This window comes from Trichosurus vulpecula, chromosome 1 (assembly GCF_011100635.1).
Source record: "Trichosurus vulpecula isolate mTriVul1 chromosome 1, mTriVul1.pri, whole genome shotgun sequence".
NCBI classification, from domain to species: domain Eukaryota; kingdom Metazoa; phylum Chordata; class Mammalia; order Diprotodontia; family Phalangeridae; genus Trichosurus; species Trichosurus vulpecula.
The window spans coordinates 78,609,746-78,623,245 of NC_050573.1; positions in this window are offsets into that span (position 1 = coordinate 78,609,746).

The window sequence follows — 13,500 nt, forward strand, 5'->3', positions numbered from 1 at the left end:
CAGTACTCTTGGGACTTGGTCATTCAACTGAAGTCTAGTAATGATAATTTAAAAAATTAGTGAGTCTGGTGTGCTCTCTCACCACGGTTTCTCCTACCCTTTAATGGCTAGTCTGGAATTTTACCACAAAGTCAAGTCAAACTGTAGTTTTCACATTCTATCATCATTTTGAAAATTAAAGGTACACACAAAGTCAGATCTAAATAAATGGAAAAACATCAGTTACTCATGGTTAGGCTGAGCTAATATAATTAAAATGACAATTTTACCCAAATTAATTTACTTATTTAGTGCAATACCAATCAAACTACCAAAAAATTATTTTATACAGCTAGATAAAATAATAACGAAATTCATCTGAAGAACAAAAGATCCAAGATATCAAGGGAATTAATGAAAAGAAATTCTAGGGAAAGAGGCCTAGCCATACCAGATATTAAACTGTATTATAAAGCAGCAATCATCAAAACTACCTGGTACTAGCTAAGAAATAGAGTGGTGGATCAGTGGAATAGGTTAGGTACATAAGACACAGTAGTCAATGAATATAGTAATCTACTCTTTGATAAACCCAAAAAGTCCAGCTTCTGGGATAAGAACTCACTATTTTTTTAAAAAAAGCTCCCTATTTCACAAAAATTCCTGGGAAAACTAGAAAATAGTATGGCAGAAATTGGACCAATATCTTACTCCATATAGCAAAATAAAGTCAAAATGGGTTCACAACTTAAGATATAAAGGCTGATACTATAAGCAATTTGGGAGAGAAGGGAATAGTTTACCTGTCAGATTTAGGGAGAAGGGAAGAAGTTATGACTAAACAAGAGAGAGAGCATTACAAAATGTAAAATGGATAATTTTGATTATGTTAAATTGAAAGGTTTTTGTACAAACAAAGCCAGTGTAACCAAGATTAGGAGGGAAGCAGAATACTGGGAAAGAATTTTTATAACCAGTGTCTCTGACAAAGGCCTCACCTCTAAAATGCACAGGGAACTGAGTCAAATTTATAAGAATACAAGTCATTCCCCAATTGATAAATGGTGAAAGGATATGAACAAGCAGTTTTCAGAGGAAGAAATGAAAGATACCTATAGTCATATGAGAAAATGCTCTAAATCACTATTGATTAAAGAAATGCAAATCAAAACAACTCTTAGGTACCTCATTTCTCCTGTCAGATTGGCTAACATGTCATAACAGGAAAATGAGAAATGCTGAAGAAAATATGGGGAAAATTGGAACAGTATTGCACTGTTAGTGGAGTTGCAAACCATTCTGGAGAGCAATTTGAAACTATACCCAAAGGACTATAAAAATGTGCATACCCTTTGACCCAGCAATATCAGTTGTAGGGCTGTATCCCAAAGAGATCATACAAGGGGGAAAAGGACCCATATGTACAAAAATATTTATAGTGGCTCTTTTTGTGATGGCAAAGAATTGGAAATCAAGGGGATGCCCATCAACTGCAGAATGGTAAACAAATTTTGGTGTATGAATGTAATGGAATACTATTGTGCTATAAGATATGAGAAGCAGATGGACTTCATAAGAACCTGGAGAGACTCATATGATCTGATGATGAGTGAAAGGAGCAGAACCAGGAGAACATTGTACACAACCACAGACATATTGCTTCTGTGATGATTAACTTTGATAGATTTGGCTCCTCTCAGCAATGCAACGTTCTAAGACAGTTCCAAAAGACTCAATGGAAAAGGCTATCCACATCCAGAGAAAGAATTATGGAATCTGAATGCAGATTGAAACAAACTATTTGCTCTCTCTCTCTTTTATTTTATTTTATATTTTGTTTTCTTATATCTTTCTCATGGTTCATTTGTTGTCATTCTTCTTTACAACTTGATTTTGTGAAAATAAGTTTAATGTTAAGGTATATGGAGAGCCTATATCAGATTACATGCCATCTTGGGGGTGGGGCGGGGAGAGAGGGAGAGAAAATTTGGAACTCAAAAACTTGTGGAACTGAGTTCTGTAAACTTAAAAAAATTAATTAATTTTTTTAAAAAGAAAATTATAGGGTGAACATACATATCTCCAGTCTTGAGGTAGCTCTCTTGTTAACCATGATTCCTCAGAGATTACTGACAGCAACTCAACAGTTTTCTTGGGAAAGTTGTTTGAGTACCATGAAATGTAATTTGTCTGGCCAGTTGCCTCAAATTCTGATACGTAGGTTCCTAATACTGCCCCCTGGAGGGTGCTGGAAAGAACCAGGGGTGGTGGTAGTATCCTTGGGTGCAATTGGGGGGCGTTGAATAAGAATAAGGATGCAGTGGAAGCATAAGGAAAAAAGAGAAGATAAGAAAATTTTGAAAAACCATACATGTTTCATCTGTTGTGTAACAGAGTTAGAGTTGTAGTGATTACATTATTTTCCAAATAAACACACAAAATGCAAGTTATATCCAACCAGTGGTCAAGTCTGCCAACAGGTCTTAACAAGCAAGTGTTGGCAAGTGAGCACGTCATGCATTGTTGGGAAGTCTAGCATGCATCGGTAGGAACATGTGCATGCAATGACTTGTGTACAATATGATATTATACGGTTACATGATGCAATATTGTGTCAACAAAATTTCAGTGCAGGAAAAAAACCTCAAATTTACAACAAATTGTTAAATTTAAGATGTGTCATTTTAAAAAAATTATATTTTTTGAAATTATGCATATTTTTTTTAAAAAATCATTAAAGGGTTAAAGAAAATAGATTTCTGGGGAGGAGGGGCACTCAGTAATTTTTTTTTAAATGGGGGCACTAAGCCAAATAAATTTGGGAACCTCTGTCTAGGACAAGTTGGAACTCTCCTCTCATCTCTTTATTTTAGGTTTCAGTTAGTTGTAAATTCTTTTTCTCCTATCTTGTCTATTTTGAAGGTCATTCTCCTTGCTACAGAGGGACAAGCTTAACAGGAATTAAATAGGTCTTTTCCTATTCATCTGTTTTCATCGTCCAGGAAGGGAGCCCCTATAACTTCCTTGTTTTTCTCCTTTCCTCAACCAACATAGGCTAAAAAAACCATCCTTGGCATTCATTGAAAGACTTAGCTTCTACATAGCTAAAATCTTCCTTATGATATTCTTTTTAAAATGTGTAATAAGCAGGAACAGTTAGGCTAGAGTCAGTCATCCTAATGGTAATTTCATCTTGCAGAAGTTAAGATTTACCAGTATGCCTTTAAAACACACACACACACACACACACACACGCACGCACACCCCAGTCATTTCTGGAGAACCCAACCCCAGAATTGAATCTTCCCTTGTAACAAAGAAAAACAGATAAACAAAAACAACCAATACAGTGACCACATCTCACAGGGTAAGCAACATTTAAGTCAGCTTGCCGCTGAGAGAAGGATCCTTTGGAATCAAAATAGGTCATTATAATTACTCAAAGTCTTTCTTTTAGTGCTTTTTTCATTTACATTGTTGTAGCCATACACAATATCAATCAACAAGCATTTCTTAAGCACCTACTATGTGCCAGGCATTTTAAGTATTATTCTTCTGATTCTTCTTCATTCTGTATCAGTTCATGTGGAACTTCCATATTGCTCTGAATTCCTTATGTTCATCACATTTTGCTGTACAGTAGTGTACAGTGGTCTTCTATTATTTTTTGTATTATAGTTTTTTCAGCCAATCCACAGTCAATGGGTATATTTTGTTTTCAGTTTTTAAAAGTGCTGTAATGAACATTCTGATTCTACATTTTATTAAACTGTATTTTGCATCATACTTTTGTGTTTATTCTTGGTTTTGTGTATGGACACAATTTCCTTTTGACTCTTTTAAGATCAGTTCATCAGAGCTCCCTATGCAGCCACCTTGGTCTCCAGATACCTCCGTGTTTTCTGCAATCTACATTATATCACCAGAGGGATATCAGACATCATAAAAAGGATTCTGATCCAGACATAGGCTGGACTAGGCAGCCTTGGAAATGTCTCTTAATTATGACTCTGACTCTGAATCTTTTAAGACTCCTTCACCAGAATCCTTTTCCTGAAAACATTCAATTGGACTTTGCCCAGTGTGCCCCCTCTTATTTCTAGTGAACTTGAGGGGGATGTGGTCACTTTAGTTAAAAGGTTCTTTCTTCTTTCAACCCTTCTTTCAACCAGTTCCTTCTTAATTGGTCAGAACCAGATCCACAATAACAGCTCCCACTTCTATTTCTTCAACCTCCTGAAAGGTGAAAGCTTGCCGTTCCAGGTTTATTGAACTTTACTTTCCTTCAAGCCTCATATGTTCTAAATAGACTGCCCTCATTGCTGTTCCCTGTATATGACATTTCTTCCTGTCTTCGTGCCAATTTGATCATCTATATAAAGAACTCATTATCATTTTCTTTCAGTTGGCCATGTGGTTTGTTATAGTAATAGTAGTAGCGGTGTAGTAGTAGTAGTAGTAGTAGTAGTAGTAGTAGTAGTAGTAGTAGTAGTAATAAGGGTAGTAGTAGTAAAAACTCCTATCTATCTAGTGCTTTACATTTTTCAAAATGCTTTCCTACAATAATGCTATGAAGTAGATAGTAGAATACTCCCACCACAATATCATTTTGTTTCCCCTTTTTGTATTTACCCAACTATTCTACACCATGTTTTCCTCCTCAGGTTTATGGATTTCCATGATGGTGTATATGGGGTATTCAGGGAGGACTAGCATCTGTGAGAAACGATTCATTTGGACCCCTACTCTATTTCGGTATTAATCAGTTACATATGTACATTATTATTATTATCTAATTATTCTGGGAGATTTTAAATGAATCTCTAGTATTCTTTAAGTAAATTGTTTTATCATCTGCAAATAGTGAGTTTTCTTGCCTCTTTGCCCATGCTTATTCTTTCAATTTTTTTTCTTGTGCAGTTGTTGTAGCTAGAATTTCTACAATTCTATCAAACAACATAGTGACAACAGACATGCTTACTTTACCCTGGATCTTACTGGAAAGGCTTATAGTGTTTCCCCTTTGTAGATACTGCTAGTTTTTTTTTTTATTTTAGATAAATACTATTCACCTTTTTAAGGAAAAGTCCATTTATTACTCTGCTTTTAAAAGTTTTGTTATAAATATTTGGTCAAAAAGCCTTTTCTGCATCTATTGATCTAATTTGTATTGCTTTTTCTTATTAATATGGCCTATTATACTTATAATTTTCCTCATGTTGAACCAACTCTGTATTCCTGGTATAAATCCAACCTAGTCATAATCATCTTTTGAATATTTTACTATAGTTTTGAATTAAATTGAAATCTGCTTCTCTACACCTCACTCCACCCCCTCACCCCTGGGAGTGTACCTAATTCTGCCTTCAGAGACCAAGTAGAACAAGTCTTATCCTTCTTCCATATGTCAGCCCTTCAAATAATTGAAGAAAGTTATCATGTCCTCATTAAATCTCATTCTCCAGGCTAAACATCCTCAGTTCCTTCTACCGGTCTTTCTAATGGCATGTTCTTTAGTCTCTTACCACCTTAGTCACCCTCCAATTTTTCAATGTCCCCCAATTTGCCAACCCTGATGAACTTGATTCTATTCTGATCATTCCTTAATCCTATATTACCTCAATACTTACGAACTCCTAAGTGTCCTTTCAGTTCTAATATTCACTGATTCTGTATAATAAAATCTCACAACGCTTCTAATGTTTAACTCTTTCTGAGTTATTTTCCACAACAAAAGCCATCATAATAATAGTTATGGGGAGGTGCATGGTACAGTAGACCGAGGGGTATTCCTGGAGTTAGGAAGCCCTGCCAGGACACAAACTAGATGTGTGACTATGGGCAAGTCACTTAATTTCTCTGAGACTCAGGAAACTCTCTCATAGATTACAGGGAAAGAAATGGAAGAGAATTTTGAAGTCATCTAATCCAAAACCTTCATTTTACAGATGAGGAAAATAAGAAGCGATTTTTCCAAAGTCATACATGAAGGCTAGATTAGTTTCTACACTGGGTGTAACACCAAATATAAAAATAGTAATACTAACATGGAACACTTTAGAGATTTCTAAGCACTTTACCTGCATTATCTCGTTTGAGCCTCATAACAACCTTGTGAGGTATGTCCTATTTTGTTCTTCCAAACAGCCTTGTGAACACTTCAAAGACAGGAATTATATTTTCTAACATGCCTGAATAGGAATTGGCTCTGTAGCATCACTGAAAAATTGCCATCCAACCTCTTCTTGAACACCTCCAGGCCCCTGGGTATATGCTTAGTCCTAAAGATTTTCCTCAACTACACATAAAACACACCTGAGTTCCCCTCAGGAGGCCAAATATATCCTTGGAGCAGTCAAGGAGGAAGTGGGGAGAGGTCTTTCCCCTTCTCCAATATAAGGACACCAACGAGCAAGCCCAGAAACAGCTGATCTATGAGACCAAGATCACTGGAGAGTTTAATGTCCTTTCAGAGGTTTCAGGCTGCTGCTGGGGTGACCTCTGCCTGACTTATACTACTGGTTTTTCCAAACATCTCTCTGCACTTCACTGCTCTGAAGAAGATAAAGGAATACCTTTTCTCCCTTTCCAACTAAAATAAAATTCCAATTGAGAATGGTGTTAGACAGACAGACAGATAGAGATGGGCAAGCCTTGGCCACCCTGCTTATATTGTTTAAAAGGCGACCTTCCTGAAGTCAGAGGTACCTCGTTTAACTCAAGGAGAAAGAGTCAGGTTGCAGTCACATTGGCTCTTATTTTATAATGTTCTTTATAGATAATTTGTGAACAAAAAGGAGAGATGTGGGCTGGATGACAGAATAGTTAGATGTATTCAGAACTGTACATAAATTGTAGATTTTCAAAGTGAAATCATTGTGTAGAGAGATTTCTAGGAGAGGAGAGTGCCCCCAGGTATCTCTCCTTACCCCTGGATCAACATTTTAACCTTTGAGTCAGATGAAGGCATGCTTATCAAATATAGGAAGGGAACAAGGCTGGATACAGTAACTAATGCTATGGATGGCAGAATCAGAATTTCAAAATCTACAAACTAAAATAATGGACTGGAAAAATAAAATTTAATTTACAAGAGATAAATACAGTCTTGCATTTATTTTCAAAAAGCCAACTGGGAGAGCTGGCTTAAAAGCAGTTCACGCAAAAAAACTTTGGTTGACTACAAGCTCAGCATGAATCAGTAGTGTAGAGTGAATGCTAAAAAAGCTAATGTAATCTTAGGCAACATTAACAGAAGCATTCTGTCCAGAACAATGGGGGTAATACTTCAGCTGTGCTAGAGAGGTAATTAAACCCCTCTGAAAATGGAAACTGCAAAACAGAAATCATGAGCTTTACCAGGGGATCTGGGGGGTGAAGTCTTTGATGACTAGGGGCTCAAGTCTGGCCAAAACATAGAGCATACGGATGTGAGTAAAATACTCTAGAATAAGTGACATTTGCAGTTTTTTACTTATTATTCCAGCTTGTGAGACTAGGATTGAGAGCAAGGGGATTGTCTTCAAAAAAGGACATTTCTAGAGAATGTGATAGCAAAAAGACCTGAATTTCTTGATGCCTGTGAACACGTGGGCAGGTTAGAAACACAGCAGGGAACCACTACAGGTGAAAAACTGAGGCAATCCTTTTTCTAAGAAAGTGCTTAGGACAGTACCCGGAACATAGTAAGCCTTTAATAAATGTCTGTTTGCTTCCCCAGCCTCCACGGTCTTCTAAAGATACAAATTAATCTAAGAAATACTTACTATACACTACTAAATGTAAGACATTGTGCCAGGTACTAGAAATACAAAGACAAAAAAAATGTTTAAACTGTCTTCCACTCAAGAAGTTTAAGTAAATGTAAACAGATATGTGTATATGTAACAATTTGAGGAAGATGGGAACACTAACAATTAAATGAATCAGGATAGGCATCCTGTAGGAGCTGGTACATAAACAGAGCCTTGGCACAATCTAAGAATTCTAAGAGCTGGAGGTGAGAAGGGAGTGTAGTCCACGTTTATAGAACAGCATGGAGATAGAAGATGGCAAATCAATGACAATAACTTGGCTAGTTCTTTTATGACCCCACAATGTAGCTCATAGTGGGTGTGGCAATGTAAATTCCTCAATGCCAATTAGATTTTCTCTTACCTATCTTAAGTTTTTAACTACAATTAGCCATTTTTTTTCCCTGTCCTTTCTAATTTAAAGACCATTCTCTTTGGCAGAAAAAAAAAAAAACCTAGAAGAAAATTAATAGAGCAGCCCAATCCATTATTTTCAGACCATCCACTCCAATCAGTGATCCTATCCCATCTTTTGTCCTCTTTTTCTTAATTTTTTTTTTTTTTTGCTTCAGATCTATGATTTTATCCATGTGGGGAACTTCCAATGTAGATGCTCCCTCTACTAAAGCAGATTAGCCACTCATTTGGAACTCATGGTCTTAGACTAAGACTCTTAGATTCTTATCTAGGGCACTGAGAAGTTAACTGATTTGCACTGTCATAGCCAGGGTTTGAACCCAGGTCTTCCTACTTCAAGGCCAGCTCCACGATGCTTCTTTTTCATCCAAATATATCTAAAAAACACAAATGCCCTTTTTTCTGTTCTGAGCTTTTTGCCATGCTTTTATGTTCTTCTGTAACTGCCTTTTCTTCGTTATTCTGTACATCTTTTAAAAATCTAAGTTAGTCAATGAGTTCTCTCAGCAACCACATTGTTCTCTTCAGACAACTCCTACTTTTCCTCCTCATCAGAATCATTTCTCTTTGTTGTTGTTGGTTTTTTTTGTTTTTTAAGAATTTCACTTTTGAGAGCTTCCCATTTCTCCTGGACTTTTTGTATATTCCTTCTTTAACTCTTTAAAATCTATTTTCCTAAAATCTAGGCTACATGTCAGACTATACCTGGCTTTCTCTTACTTTTTTGGTCACAAATTATGAAGCAAAACGATCACTTCTCTCACAACACCCCCCCCCTAAAAAACTGCCACGTTCCCACCGTTTCCTCCTCATTGCTGAGAATCAGATCTAGTACAGCAGTTCCACTCATTGATTCTTCTACCTTCTGAAAGATGAAATTATCATCAAAGCAAGTCAAAAATTCATTAGTTTCTCTGTTTTGGGCAGCAGAATAGCTCCAATTGATTTCCAGATAACTGAAATCTCCCATCAGGCAGTTCAGACAAGGAAATAGGTACTTGGAGCTGAAGGAGTGTTACTCCCTTTCTATCAAGGCAGAAGATGAGGCTGGAGACTTGATGGAATGGCCTTTCCCCTCCTTCCTAGAAGGGAAAAGTCTGGTGCTTAATGGAATGCAGGAATGCTTTTCCTCTTCCTTTTGTTTCCTTATATAGATCTAGTAGTAATCCCCTCATTCCAAAGATAAGGAAACTGAGGACCCAAGTGGCTGAATGTCTCACCAGAAGTCACAAAGGTATTAGGTTAAAAAAGGGTAGAATTTGAACCAAGGTCCTTGGACTCCAAATCTGGTGTACTTTCCACCACACCATGTTGTCTCTCTACTCTCCAATAAATCCAATTCAAGTCAACAAATGTATATTAATTGTCTTTCAGTAGAAGGTACTGCCAGATGCTGAAGATAAAGAGATGAAAAATAACACACATCCAGCCCTGAAGAACCTAACAACAGGAGACACACAAGATATTAAGCACGATTCAACAGAGGACATAGCAGGAGCAAAGGAGATACAAAGTAGTCTTCAAAAATCGGAGGAGGGAAAGATTACGCTGAGCTAGGGAAATCAGGGAAGATTTCATGGATGAGATGGACCCTGGACTTGGGCTGGTTGTGTGAATCTTCTTTTGTTTCATTCGATTGGTTTCTGCCAATAAGCCAGCGACAGGGACAGTGAAGTTTTCATTCACTTAGAGTGAGATACACTCAGCAGTTAGTGGACATGTGTGTCTCTTACAATTTGGGTAATCATATTTATACTTTATGTGGGACAAAAGAGAAAAAAAGTGGCCACCTCTTAGAGTGCAGCTGGTTATACACAGAAAAAATGGTATGCTAGTTAAGGAAAATGTATATCACTAGTTACAAGAGATAGAGAAGGAATGTGTCCTTGTTAATATAGCTAGACGCATTAAGTCAAAGAGAACCAGACATCACTTGTGAGATAAGATAAAGGGGAGCATATATCCTTCAGCTGTTGAGGTCCTCCTTTGTAGCACTTATGTCTTCTGTAGCAATTAAGGGAGGAAAGAAGACACTGAAGGAAACCAGCTGTTGCAAGCTGGTCCCAAAGTTCATGTAGGGGTCATCCATAACAAAATGGCAAATACAGAACAAAATGGAGTAAATTGTGACAATTCTTAACAGACTACCCTTGGCTCTTAAAAAAAAATCCATTTTTAACAGCCTTAAAGGAAAATAAGAGAATCAGAGATCTAAAGTGAGAAGGGACCTCAGAGGCCATCTGCTCCACCTCCCACCTCATTTTACAGATGAGGAAACTGAGGCTCAGGGAAGTTAAGTGACTTTTCCAAGGTCACACAACTAGTAATTATTGGAGGTAGATTCTGAACTCAGGGTCTCTGGCTCCAGAGCTCAAGTTCCTTGAATTTCGATCAATTCGAAATGAGGAAGAAATACATTCCAGGCATGCAGATTGAACTCAAGAAATGGCTAGTTCAGTTTGCTAGAATATGGAGTATATGAAGGAAAGCATCACTTACACTCTCATGTGAAATGAGATTAGAAAGGTAGATTGAAGTAAGATTGTGGGAGCTTTCAATGCCAGGCAAAGAAGTTTATGTTTTAGCCTATCAGTAAGGAGGAACCTCCACAAAGTCCTTCTCTGATGCTTCACTGTGGGGAGGTGACACTGGGTTCTTAAAAGCTATAACAGTATTAGCTCTGGCAATTTCTAAAATGCTGGAAAGGTTTCAAATTTGGCCCTGGTGACAGACTAAGTCTGTTTTCTGAGGACCAACCTAACTAACTTTGGAGAGGCGCATCAAAAATAGATTGGTCGCTTGGAGATGAAATTTTTGGCCCTGGTAGCCATAAAATAATTGAATTCCTTGAAAAGGAACACTCAAAGACTAATAGCCTAGAGAAAGATATATTTTTGTCTGCTTTGTAGCTCTCTGTTCTCATATAGTACTACTGAAGGGAAATATAAATTCTGGGTGATTCTCTCTAATAATAGTTTGTATTTATATAATACTTTAAGGTTTGCAAAGCGCTTTACAAATATTATCTCATCTGATCCTCACAATAACCCTGGGAGGTAGGTGCTATTAATATCATCCCTCTTCTGTAGATAAAGAAATTGAGGCCAAGAGAAGTCAAGGTACTTGTCCAAGCTCACACAGCTAGTGAGTACCTGAAGCTGGATTTGTACTCAGATCTTCCTGACTCCAGGACCAGGGCTGTATGTACTGAGCCACCTATAGCTACAACATCTATGTGTAACTTCTCTGAGACTGATCCTCTATGGACTCATCGAACTAAATTCTAAATGGAATTCTAAAACTAAATGGATTAGTCAGAGAGGCTAACTGACTTACTTGCCCATGCTCAAAGGATGCATGTCAGAAGCCAGAGTTCAAACGTGGCTCTCCTGACAGAGGTAGCATTTTTTCCTCTTCTTCTCCCTGCTATCACCCTGCCTCATCTCCTCGCTTCCTACAGCCTCCAGTTTCCTTGCTCCCATCTATTCTTCCCAGAACTACAGGTTCACTTTCCTAAATTGCTGCTTCCAGCTTTTTATTCTCCTTCATGTTTCCTTGGTCCTCAAGGTCCTCCATTGTATGAATGATTGATTTCTTTCTGTCCCAGGGCCAGAGAGCTCAGACCTGGGCAGACAGAGTGTGTCTCTTTGTATGTCCTCCTATGTCTAGCTTTATATACAAATTTCATCCTTTGAACTTCTATGTTTCTTGCTATCCCCTTTTGTTCTCCCACTTCCTCTCCTTTGGCCTTCCTTTAGACATCTAGTCCAGGGCTTTTTAATCTGACCTCCAGGAACTTGTTCTTTTTTGAGAAGGCCTCCTTTGTAATCCTGTGTATTTTATTTTGTGCATTTTAAAAGCACTATTCTGGGAAGGGGTCCCTAGGCTTCACTTGAATTACTAGAGGAGTCCAGGACACAAGAAAGGTTGAGAGCCCCTAAACAAGGCCAACTCCATTCATTTTACAGAGGAGAGAACAGAGGCTTTGGAAGGTCTAGAGCTCTGTGACTGATCAGGTAACCAGGGCTCACAAATCCTCTTCCCAAGAATGAAGGACAATAGGCTTCCTAAAAAACCAGAGGATGTCTCAGAAGACAAACCTAGGATAGAAATGGACTTGAGGAAGGAGTATCTTCAGTGGTTCAGCTCAGAATACGTTCAGAACAATTCTGCCTGTAGTCAGAGGTTCCTAGCAGAATCCGGTGGAGAAAAGCCTGACTCTAGAGGATCTGGGATCAAATTCTACCTCTGACACTTACTACCTGTGTGACCACGTCAAAGCCATTCATACTTCTTGGTCAAACATCCAGTTTCCTCATCTGTAAAATGAATGGGTTTGGTTAAGGTGACCTCTGAGGTCCTTTGAAGCCCTACATCCACCATCCTGTGAAAAAAGCGACCCTTAAGAGGAAGGGGAAGGTGAGGGGTAGAAAGTTTGATGGACTTCTGTTCAGATTTGGAGAAAAGGGCCTCCTAGTTTACTGTCTTTGTCTAATAGGACTTTGAAAAACTTTTACCTATCAATTTAATTCTAGGAGTGGATTCTTTTGCTTTCAGTTTTGCTATTTTCCCTTTTAGTTTTGACAGTTTCTTAATCCCTCTCCACCTAAGCAATTCACACCCAACACCACCACCACATTTAACATTTCTGTAGCGCTCTAAGGTTTGCACAGCACATCTGACTCTTGCCATACCACCCCTACCACCCCTACCACCACCACCACCGCCATCATCATCAATAATGAGCATTTATAAGGTACCTACTATGCGCCAGGCACTGTGCTAAGTGCTTTACAAATACTATCTCAACAGCCCTGTGAGACAGATGCTACTATCGCTTGAATTTTATAGATGAGAAAAATGGAGTTGACAGAAGCTAAGAGGCTTGCCTAGGGTCAGTCGCACAGTTAGTAAGTGTCTGAGGCATGACGGGTTGTCCTGATTCCCAGTCCAGGGCTCTATCCAAACATGCCTCCTAGCAGCCTCATGTAGACAGCACCTCAAGGTTTGCAAACGCATTACTGGTATTTTTTCATTTGATCAACAAATACATTTATGCACCAATATTTATTAATCAATTCCTACTCTGCCGTCACGGAGCTCACACTCTAGGAGGGAGACGAGGTCAGGGAGATTAATTTTCAGGGGACGATGGGTCACACACTCTGGTCTTTCAGCACAGGTCACCCAGCTCGGCGGGGTATCTGGAGGCGGGGCCAGGGGGCGGGGCTGCGCTGACCTCGTGGTGACCCTGCCCCTCCCCCCGGCGCCCCTGCAGCATCGTGGGCTCCTCACCTACGTAAAGGCCCAG